This window comes from Hyla sarda, chromosome 10 (genome assembly GCF_029499605.1).
Source record: "Hyla sarda isolate aHylSar1 chromosome 10, aHylSar1.hap1, whole genome shotgun sequence".
Classification (NCBI taxonomy): Eukaryota; Metazoa; Chordata; class Amphibia; order Anura; family Hylidae; genus Hyla; species Hyla sarda.
In genome coordinates, this window is record NC_079198.1 from 120,927,840 (window position 1) to 120,935,339 (window position 7,500).

At 47.3% G+C, this 7,500-nt stretch overlaps 1 protein-coding gene across 2 annotated transcripts in view; it reads right to left on the minus strand.

Annotated features, from left to right (window-relative positions):
- PIK3CD (phosphatidylinositol-4,5-bisphosphate 3-kinase catalytic subunit delta) overlaps positions 1–7,500 on the minus strand; it is a 70,898-nt gene that overhangs the window by 38,200 nt on the left and 25,198 nt on the right. Inside the window, exon 1 of one of the 2 annotated variants that reach the window (XM_056542866.1) lies at positions 6,867–6,888. The exons of the other annotated variant lie outside the window; for it this stretch is intronic. The gene's annotated coding sequence lies outside the window, so the exon portion shown is untranslated. Of the gene's footprint in view, positions 1–6,866; positions 6,889–7,500 lie in introns of those variants that run through there. 2 annotated transcript variants of the gene reach the window in all.

Sequence of the window (7,500 nt, forward strand, 5' to 3'; positions counted from 1 at the left end):
TTCAAATTGAAAACGTATATTATTATTTTATATTTTATTTATTTATATAGCGCCTACAGATTCCGCAGCGCTTACAATTATGGGGTACAAACAAAGACAAGTATCAGACATAAAATTACACAATAACTATTCAAACAAGAGGTGTGGGGGTATGCTGGGGATATGCTGGGGATATGCTGGGGGATATGCTGGGGGATATGCTGGGGGATATGCTGGGGATATGCTGGGGGATATGCTGGGGGATATGCTGGGGGATATGCTGGGGGATATGCTGGGGGATATGCTGGGGGATATGCTGGGGGATATGCTGGGGGATATGCTGGGGGATATGCTGGGGGATATGCTGGGGGATATGCTGGGGGATATGCTGGGGGATATGCTGGGGATATGTTGAGGCCAATTAGAGACTGTTATAGTCCTGTCTGAAGAGATGTGTTTTTAGGCCACGTTTGAAACTATGGATGTTGTTGTTGAGTCTGAGGGATTTAGGGATAGCATTCCAGAGAACCGGTGCAGCACGAGTGAAGTCTTGGAGACGGGAGTGAGAAGTTCGGATTATAGAAGATGTTAGTGTGAGATCATTAGCAGATCGGAGAGAACATGTAGGATGGTAGACAGAGATGAGAGAGGAGATGTAGGGAGGTGCAGCATTGTGGAGAGCTTTGTGTGTGAGACTGAAGATTTTGTACTGTATTCTGGACTGAATTGGTAACCAGTGTAGTGACTGGCACAGGGAGGAGGCGTCGGTGTAGCGGCTGGAGAGGAAGAGGAGTCTGGCTGCGGCATTAAGGATGGACTGGAGAGGAGAGAGTTTGGAGAAAGGAAGGCCTATTAGTAAAGAGTTACAGTAGTCGAGGCCGGAGTGAATCAAAGCAATAATGAGAGTTTTAGCAGTTTCCATAGTGAGAAACGGGCGGATTCTGGAAATGTTTTTGAGATGCAGGGGACAAGAACGTGAAAGAGACTGAATATGGGGAGTGAAAGACAGATCAGAGTCAAGTATAACTCCAAGACAGCGAGCCTGCTGCCCGGGAGATATGGTAGTACCACATACCGAGATGGAAATGTCAGGGTTAGGTACAGTATCAGTTGATGGAGAAAAAACAAGAAGATCTGTTTTAGAAAGATTTAGTTTCAGATATAAAGAGGACATGATGTCTGAGACGGCAGAGAGACAGTCACTGGTATTCTGTAGGAGTGCAGGGGTGATGTTGGCGGAGGAGGTATAGAGTTGGTACTGGAAACCAAATCTACTGATTTTTCCAATGGGGGATGTGTAGAGTGAAAAGAGTAGAGGACCCAGGACCGATCCCTGGGGAACCCCGACAGCAAGGGGAAGAGGAGAAGAAGTAGAGCCAGAAAATGAGACCCTAAAGAAGCGGCCAGAGAGATAGGAGGAAAACCAGGTGAGAGCAGAGTCCTTGAGACCGATGGAGCGGAGACTACTGAGGTGGAGTTGGTGATCCACAGTGTCAAAAGCCGCAGACAGGTCCAAGAGAATCAGTAAAGAGAAATTGCCATTTGATTTGGCCGTCAGAAAATCGTGACTTTGGTTAGGGCCGTTTCTGTGGAGTGAAGGGAGCGGAAACCAGACTGTAAGGGGTCAAGGCGAGAGTTCTCGGAGAGATAGCGGATAAGGCGGGAGTAGACCAAGCGTTCCAGGAGTTTGGAGATAAAGGGGAGATTTGAGATGGGTCGATAGTTGGCTGCACAGGACGGGTCCAGAGATGTTTTTTTCAATAGTGGGGTTATGATAGAGTGTTTGAAGGAGGAGGGAAAGACCCCAGAAGAGAGGGAGAGGTTAAAAATCTTAGTTAGGCGACAGCTGATAGCAGGAGAGAGAGACTGGATGAGGTGTGAAGGCATGGGGTCACTAGAGCAGGTAGTGGGGCGCGCGGAGGAGAGGAGCCTGGAAACCTCATCCTCCGTTACAGGCTCAAAAACTGAGAGTGATGAAGAGGAGACGTGGCTGGGAATTCGATCAGAACTTTTAGGGGACTGGGAGAGGATTTCATCACGAATGTCATCGATTTTAGTTTTGAAGTATTTGGCCAGGTCTTCAGTGATTGGGGTCTGTACTTTAGGCCGAAGGAGAGAGTCGAACGTGTCAAAAAGGCGTTTTGGGTTGTTAGACAGAGAATAGATGAGGGAGGTAAAATATGTTTGTTTGGCGAGATGAAGAGCGGATTAATAGGATTTAAGTAAAAGAATTTATAGTGCAGATAGTCTGAAGAAGTCTTAGTTTTCCTCCACAGACGTTCAGCACACCTAGAGCATCGCCTGAGAAAGCGGGTTGTTAGCGTGCGCCAGGGTTGCTGCCGTCTGCGTCGGAAGGTTCGTGTTTTAGGGGGTGCCATTTGATCCAGGGTAGACTTGAGGGTGTCATGGTAATGTTTGGCTGCTAGATTAGGGCAGGAGAAGGAAGAGATTGGTGATAGTGAAGATTGTAGAATGTCTATAAATTGACTGGTGTTTATGGCACGCAGGTTTCTGTAAGTGTACAAGGTTGGAGTGTCCGGAAGAGGATAGGAGTTAGGGATCGACCGATTATCGGTATGGCCGATAATCACGATTTTAGGCATTATCGTTATCGGCAATTATCTTGCCGATAATGCCCCGCCCCCACCGCACCGTGACCGCCACCCCCCCGACCCGCCGCACCGCGTCGCACCCCCCACCGTGATGCTGGGCGGTATACCGGTATGGATTTTTGCCCATACCGCTATACCGGTCGGGCCCCTCCCCCACCCTCCGAGTCAATAAAAAAAATTAAACTTACCCGTAATGGGGGTGGTCCGGGCCATCCATCCATCGTTCCTGTAGTGTCCGGGGGCGTTTGGGTGGAGGGTGAACCGATCCGGGCTGTCCTTCTCCACTGCATAGACGCCGCTACGCCGTGACGTCAGGTGCGTCGCTGCGCACGGGCGTCACTGCGCAGCGGCGTCTATGCAGCGTACTAGGCCGGAGCCTGGCCGGAGTGGAGAAGATGACCGCCGGAGAAGAAGGACAGCCCGGACCGGTTCACCCTTCACCCGGAATGCCTCCGGACACTACAGGAACGATGGATGGATGGCCCGGACCACCCTGACAGGTAGGGGAGAGAAGCCTATGGCCCCGCAAAAGCCACTGCAGATCATTGATTTAAAGCGCCCGCTTTAAATCAATGATCTGCAGCGGTGTCGCAGGGGGTTAAATAGCCGATAACTTATACCGGAATATCGGTATAAGTTATCGGCTATCGGCCCTAACCTGCACAGATTATCGGTATCGGCCCTAAAAAAACGATATCGGTCGATCCCTAATAGGAGTTACTGATAGAGAAAGAGAGATGGTTGTGGTCAGAGAGCTTAGTGAATTTAGAGACAGAGCAAAGTCTAGAGAAGATCAAGTCCAGTGTATTCCCATCCTTGTGTGTGGGAGAGTCAGTAAGCTGTGAAAGGGCATAGGAGGAGGTTGGAGACAGAAGCCGAGAGGCAGAAGAGGAGATTGGGGCATCGATGGGGATATTAAAATCACCCATGATGAGTGTAGGTGTTTCTGAGTATACGGGAACTGCATTTCAAAAACGTGGTGTGAACCCAGCCTAAGAAGTTGGTCCTACTTTGTATCAGTGTATGAGTTCTCAGGAAGGAATGACCAAGCTGTTAACAGTAGCTGAGGAGTTTCTGGGAGATTGGCCAAGGGCTGAGTGAGATAGCATGCAGGTGTCCTCAGGTTAATTGCTATGTATAATTGTATGAGGTTGTGTTTACACGGCCGTCTAGACCCGTCCCCTTCTTCTCCCGTTGAAAATTAAAACGGACTTAAAAAAAAAAGATTATAATGGATGCAAACGGATGTTTGTATCCGTTTGTATGCGTTATTGTTCAGTTAATAAACCAAAAAAATATATATTTTGTTCTGAGCATGCTCAGAACTAAAAATGGATCAAAAACGGTTGACATTAAAGGTTCATCCATTTTACATAGACTTCAATGTTAAATTTACTGTATCCATTTTTTCTTACGGAAGAAAAAATACTGCATATGCCGTTTTTTCTGCCATCAAAAAAACGGAAAGGAGTGCAGACGGGTACAAAAAAAAATGTAATCGGATAGTAAAAAAAAAAAAAAAATCCCATTGACATGAATGGGATTTTTTTTTTAAAACCGTTTTTACTCCGTTTACAGTCTGCAAGAACGGAACCGAAACGGGGATTTAAAAACAAAAAACAAAAAAAAACAAAAAAAAAAACAGACGGTCATGTGAACGCACCCTAACCTGACGTACACTTAGTATATACCCAGCGTATAAGATGTGGGTAACTCTGGCTAATAAACAGATCAGCACATTATAGTCTTTGTATTCATTAAAGGACAACTGCAGCGCAATAAACACTTATCCCCTAACTACAAGATAGGGGATAAGTGTTTGATCGCGTGGGGTCCGACCGCTGGGACCCCCCCCCCCGAGATCTCCCTAACGGGGCGCCGCCATTAGCGCTCATAGTGAGCGCTAAGGCACATAGCGTCGACCTAGAGGTCGACGGTGACGCCCCGTCTCCTCCCCGTCCCCATACAGTTCTATGGGGGAGTCAAGTCATGCTGCGGCAGGCCCGCCCCCTGCACGGGAGAGCCGCGGCACAGCCGAGGCCCTGTACAGGAGATCGGGGGGGGGGGTCCAGCGATCAAACACTTATCCCCTATCATGTAGATAGGGGATAAGTGTATATTAAGCTGCAGTTGTCCTTTAATGCAGCTTTTCTCATTTGGCCAAATAATACCTCTCATCCTAATTTGGACCCACACAGGTGACCTGTAAGTGAATGTTTATCCAGATCATGCCGCAGCAGAGATCACGGGGGTCCCCAGCGGCGGGACCCCCACGTTTAGCCATCTTATCCCCTATCCTTTGGATAGGGGATAAGATGTCTAGGGGTGAAGTACCCCTTTAAGAAATGTGACTGTATGCTACCATATGGAACACGCGGTAAACTCCATACAAAAGTATGGCTGCCACAGCCATTGTATGCTTGTGCTCTAAACCACCGAGACCCGAATTACAGAGTAGTGGTCTCCAAATTGTGGGCCTCCAGCTATTGCAAAACCACAACGCCCAGCATGCCCGGACAGCCGTTGGCTGTCCGGGCATGCTGGGCGTTGTGGTTTTGCAACAGCTGGAGATCCACAGTTTAAAAGGGGTATTCCCATGGAAAACTTTTATTTATTTATTTATTTTTTTTAAATCAACTGGTGCCAGAAAGTTAAACAGATTTGTAAATCACTTCTATTAAAAAAATCTTAATCCTTCCAGTACATTTTAGGGGCTGTATACTAAAGAGAAATCACAGGAAATGCATTTCTTTTTTTGATGTCCTGACCACAGTGCTCTCTGCTGACCTCTGCTGTCCATTTTAGGAACTGTCCAGAGCAGCATATGTTTGCTATGGGGATTTTCTCCTGCTCTGGACAGTTCCTAAAATGGACAGTAGAGGTCAGCAGAGAGCACTGTGGTCATGACATCAGAGGAAATGCATTTCTTTTTTAGATTTCTCTTTAGTATACAGCCCCTAAAAAGTACTGGAAGGATTAAGATTTTTTAATGGAAGTGATTTACAAATCTGTTTAACTTTCTGGAACCAGTTGAATATATATATATATATATATATATATATATATATATATATATATATATTTTTTTTTTTTACACGGGAGTACCCCTTTAAAGACGACTGACATAGACCTGTGATGTGTCCCGTGGTGTCAGCAGTAGACCCTTTAAGTCGTGAGGTACATACTCCATGGAGGCCGAGTCCCCATCTTGATCTCTGTGTCATGTTCCTCATTCCCAAACAATATCTGCAATGTGGCCGTGGGCATTATCCTGCCAATAGGGGGTCCCGCTGCCATAATAAGGGGACTTGATCTGTACAATGGTTAGGTAGGTAGTACGTGTCCCAGTAACATCCACAAGATGTCAGGCCCTACGGTTTCCAGCAGAACATTGCCCATCACACTGCCCGGCCGGCTGGTCTTCTTCCTAAGGTACATCCTGGTGCCACTTCTTCCCCAGGTAAGTGACGCACACCCACCTGGCCAACCACATGATGGAAGACATGATCCATTTGACCAGCCGCCTTCTTCCATTGCTCCATTTCTGATGCTAATGTGTCCATTGTAGGAACTTTCGGTGATGGACAGGGGTCAGCACGGACACTCTGACCGGTCTGTGGCTGCACAACCCCAAATAGAACAAGCTGCCATGTCCTGTGTGATCGGACTCCTTACTATCAGAACTTTTTCAGCAGCTCACCATACAGCAGCCCTTTTGTGGGATCGGACAACAAAAGCTAGCCTTCTCCATTCATATACATTGGGGATCCAAGACCCTGTCCCTGGATGTCCTTCCTTGTTGCACTGTTGGTGGGTTTTGAACCACTACATACCGGGAACACCCCCACAAGACCGGCCATTATATGCATCACTATTGGGCCCTTGTCACTCAGATCCTTACACTTTTTCTTTCTTCCAACATTAACGTCAAGAACTGACCGGTCACTTTCTCCTAATATATCCCCCCTGACCGGCTCCCAAACCTGTGCTTCTCTACCTGCTGAAAAACGCCAACTCCCATCATGCCCTGATATAAGGGCATGCTGGGAGTTGTAGTTGTGCAACAGCTGGAGAGGCACACTGGTAAAGTGAAGAAACCAAAAATCCAATGTTAATATAAATTCTGTGCAAAGTTTAGGATTAAAAGTGCAACGTTATACTAATGGTTATATTGCACCAACATATATACGGCAGTGCCTATACAGTACACTCTGCCATATATATTGGATTATATATATAAGCCCCCCCCAGTACACCCCAGTCAGTATTCAATACCTTACTAGCCAGACTGCCAATCCAAAATGGCTGCCGGCGAGTAGCTGTACGTTGACGTCAGCAGTGGCCTCTTCCTCGGCTGCTCTTCTGACTCACAGATCTATAGAGTTCCTGAAATCTGCAGAATTTGGTGTAATCCCGGGAACAAATACGTATCTGCTGCTTCGTATGAATCCTCGCTCACGCCATGCAGCCGCTGACGGGGGAGCGATGTACAGACGGATGACCCCCCCCCCCCTTCTCATGTCTGCTCCCTGATGGTAAACACCAGACGGGATCCGCCAGGTTTTTATGTCATCGAAAGAGAATAAATATCTAAAAATGATGGCAGATTCCACATCTGGAGAACATAAAGCTGCCGAGTACATTGTACGAGGGGCGATCCTATGAGTCAGCGGCCATATGCCGGCTTTCCGGGGTAACCAGAACCCTGAACAGTCATGAATTCACTCATGGGGTGAAGGTCATAGGCCCCTGAAGGTCACTCCCATCCCTTGTCTAGTTGATATAACCCCAGGAAAACTACAACACCCAGCATGACAGGAATGCCACAGTCCACTATGTATTCCTTACATTCGGGTGAAAAGCAACGTCCATCCTGAGCCTCCTGCTTCATGAACAATCCCAGAACCCC